Source organism: Myotis lucifugus, unplaced genomic scaffold (genome assembly GCF_000147115.1).
Source record: "Myotis lucifugus unplaced genomic scaffold, Myoluc2.0 scaffold_1444, whole genome shotgun sequence".
Taxonomy (NCBI): Eukaryota; Metazoa; Chordata; class Mammalia; order Chiroptera; family Vespertilionidae; genus Myotis; species Myotis lucifugus.
The window spans coordinates 55,976-59,921 of record NW_005872492.1 but is presented as its reverse complement, the minus strand read 5'-3'; positions in this window follow the sequence as shown (position 1 = coordinate 59,921).

The following is a 3,946-nucleotide window of genomic DNA, read 5'->3' as shown; positions in this document are numbered from 1 at the left end:
CTGTCAGCAGGAATCCTGGCTAAAAATACCCACTCTCAGCTCAGAGCCCTGTCCTTACACCAGGCACGTGAATGTGCCCTTCAACCTTCATGCAAGAGGCCAGCAATAGGCCCATTGGACGAATGAGAAAACTCGGGCCCTGCACCCATGAAGTCCCAGCCCAGGGCCCCAATCTCCAGGACCAGCCACAGAGTCTCCTGTCTCACCTCAAGGCCAGGTCTGGCCCCTGCCCTGCTCATTGCCTGTGACCCTGGGCAGGGGTCAGAGCAAGGATCAGTCTAGGACAGTGGTCGGCAAACTGCGGCTCGCGAGCCACATGCGGCTCTTTGGCCCGACTTCTGCACATGGGCCACAAAGTTTCAATCGCACTGTACGTGCATGCGCACCCGCACGTGGTATTTTGTGGAAGAGCCACACTCAAGGGGCCAAAGAGCCACATGTGGCTCGCGAGCCACAGTTTGCCGACCACGGGTCTAGGAAAAGCTCAGAATAGGATGAAGGCTCTGCTAGCCCCTACCCTGCACCTGACTCTGTTCTGTGGCTCTCAGGCTGTAGAGCCACTTGCTGGGGGACAGAACCCTGAGGGCTTGGGCTGAGCCGGCCCAGAAGAAGCTGGGGCAGCAGGAGGGCTCTAACTGTCTGCCCCATTGGTGAGTCAGTCCCTGTGGGCTTCTGGGTGACCACGGGGCAAAGACACACCCTTTGTTTTGGGCTCATTAGCTGAGTGACTGAAGACAAGGCCATCCTCCCTGGGGCTCCTTCTCTCCACCTGTAACCTGTGGAGGTAAGGGAAGTGGACGTCAAGCAGAGGAGTACGAGGGTACCTGAAATCAGCCTCCCGGGGTGTTGTTGAGTGACTAACTGCCTAAACAAGCAGGTGGAAGCATTCTAGGGAGGAAGGCAAGGGGCTCCTCCACGGTGCTCTTCGAGGGGGATTTCTGGGCTTCACCATCCTTCTCTGCCCTCACCAGGAAATATGGGAGGAGCCCTTGGCCTCTCCAGCTAGGAAAGGAGCAAATCTGCATGCCCCGTGGATCGTGGCAGCTCAGAAAGGGGCTCAGGGGGGCCCTGGAGAGAGCAAGGCTTGGCACTAGGTCTGAATTAGCTCAGCAAGAGCCCCCTCCCTGCACATGCAGGTGTCCACTCCATCCGCAGCTGTGGCCATGCCTAGGCCTGCCTTCCCCACCCGACTGGGTGCTAGCAGGTCCCTGGTTCTAACTGTCGGCTGGGCTCCTGGGATCAAGAGTGGCTCCCAATTTAGCTGTCACTGCCAGGTGGGTGGCTCTCGAAGGATCTGCATTTCTTGCAGGAATGGGGGAGGGGAATGAATCAAGTGCTGAGGCCTTGGGCACAGCCTGGGGACCCCGCTTTCCTGAGATCTTCCCCTGCACCAAACTTTGAATCCTTAGGGACCAGAAGCCTCCTACTCGTCCCTGGCCCAGGCTTGTGCCCAGACAGAAGCTACCAAACTGGCTGCCCCCTCTAGGAGAACAACCTGAGCCCATCTGCTGGTGATCACCAGGGAGCCCTAGACACTTTCCCCTCCCTCTGGAAGCAAGAAGAAGGGCCAGGTCCAGCCCTAAGAGCCAGGAGCCAGCACTGCATGTCCACACAGCCCGAGTCTCCTCGTCCTGGTGTCCGAACATGAGGGCTCCAGGCCCAGAAGGCAGGTGTGGTGAGGGCCACCACTGTGCAATGCACATGCCCCATCAACAGTCCCCAGCAGCACCTCAGAGGTGGGAAGTGCACGTGGCCAGGCTGGGGGCCTGCCCAACACAGCTGACTCTAGGACGCCATCTTTTGGGAGGAGGCCTTTGCTTGGTGTGGAGGTAGGAGGGTTACAGAGATGGGCAGGCCCAGTGGAATTCTTATTGGGGATGCTGCCAGGGGTCGAGCTGTTGGCCCCTTCCTATGCTGGGCCGAGGTTGGAGTTCTGGAGGAAGCAGTGGCTATGGGCAAATGAAGTCCTGGGAGGGGCTGCCAGGATGTGGGCCTACCTCAACTCCCTTGACCTCAATTTTCTTGTCTGTAAAATGGGTAGTGGTATCTTCTCGACAGGACAGAATAGGTCAATGCACTTAGCAGGCCTGGCACAGGGTTCTCTCGGGCCTCAGGCAGGCAGCCACCCTCCATGGTAAGAGCAGATGGCAGCTGGTGCACCCCCAGCTCCCTGGCACTGGGACCACATTCCCATCTGCCCACTCCAAGTGTTGGGAAAGATTACATCGGAGCAGCACCTGGGCAGCAGGCACGGGTTTGCGGTATGACCTTTGAGCTTCCGTCTGGGTCTCTCCTTGCACTATCCTGGGGAGGGCTCAAAAGGTATGCAGACACCGTGTCTCACCTCCCCCCTCCTCCCTGGGAGGGTGTTGAGAAACTGGCTGGCCCAGGTACCCCAGCGGGCTGCTGGGGCAACGCCATCACAGGCCTGTCTCTCCAGGATGGGAACAAGGCTCCTGGAGCCGGTGGAAGCAGCGACCTTCCAAGGAAGTCAAACTGTGTCCCTGCCAGCTCAGGACTGGCCACAGCCAAAGGATCCCCTCGTCCTAGCTGGATGCTATGAGCTTGAGTGAACATCTCAAACTCTCCCTGCAGGGCCCTGCATGGTCCTCTCAGGGGACAGGAGAGGTGGACAAATGAGGGACATTGACCAGCTGACCTCTCCCAGGAGGCATTGGTGTCTGCTTCATCCACACGCTGCTCGGAGCTTGGAGAGACCAAGGGGATGGGCCGAGGTCACACAGCTGGGAGGGCCCTTCAATGCCTGACGTGTTACCATGGAGGGTGGCCCTGGGGACCAGAGGGTGGGAATGAGGCAGTGCCAAGCTTCTAGGAGGTTGTGTCTCATGTTCTAGGAGGTTGTGTCTCATGTGTAATGGGTCTGAGGGGACAACTCAGGCAGAAGCCCAGAGCCGGCAAGGAGTGATAAGGATCAGCCTAGAGAGCAGTCTCCAGCCCACACCTGCTCCTGGGCCTCAGGGGCATGTGTCCGGAAAGCCTGGGGAACACAGATCAATGAGGCCCAAATGGTCTGTCATCTCCGCCCCCATGCAGGGCCGGGAACTGATGGGTGTAGAGTACATTACAGGGGCAGTGCTTCACCAGGTTCTTCCCACAGGATCTCTCCGGGCTTGATCCCTAGGACTGGCTGTGCCCCTGACTAAAGGCTGCAGCCTCTCTCAAGCCATCCCCACTGGTTCCTCGGCAGCTGTCACATGCCTTCCCTAGCTGCCCACCCAGGGAGCACGCTGTCCCTCATGCTGTCCTGCACCTGCCCACACCCTGTAAATGTGCCTTCGCAAACCCTCCCCACGTCGCCAGCCTGAGCAGCGAGCCATGCCCTGCTGGAGGCAGACTGGCCTGTCACCCAGCCCTGCTCAGCTCCCCCTCTGCCTCCACACCTACCTACCCCAGCCAACGCCTACAGCCAACATACGGAGTCATCCGATGGGCTTCCAGCGGGGAGGGCGCTGGCCAAGGTGCTGACCAAGGGGCAAAGGACACCGGTCCCACAGCCCGCAGTGCCTGATTCCCACCCACAGACCTGTGGCAGCTGGGAAACCCAGGCCCCAGCCTAAAGCCGCCAGGAACACCTGGGTGAGGGGCTTCAGAAGTCTCTGGAGCTTTGAGCCTGTTTTTGAACTGGAAAGTAGAGCAATCCCACTCCAGCAAAGGGCTGCTGGGCTTCGGGGCTCCAGAATTTAGTGGAGGCGGGAAAGGGAGCGGGCCAAGCAGAGGCGCCTCTCCTCCCACCCCCGTCCTCAGGCCTCCAGACCAAGCCCTAAGCGGTGGCCGGCCACTTTGGGGGACCCGCACATCCTGGCCAACCCGGGCCGCCACCACGCCCTCGGGCCCGCCCAGCCCGCTCCGGCCAAGGCCGCCATCCCCGCGGCCGCCTGTAGGGGCCGCCGCCTCTTCAGAAATGCGCCGCCTTTGTCTGGGGCCG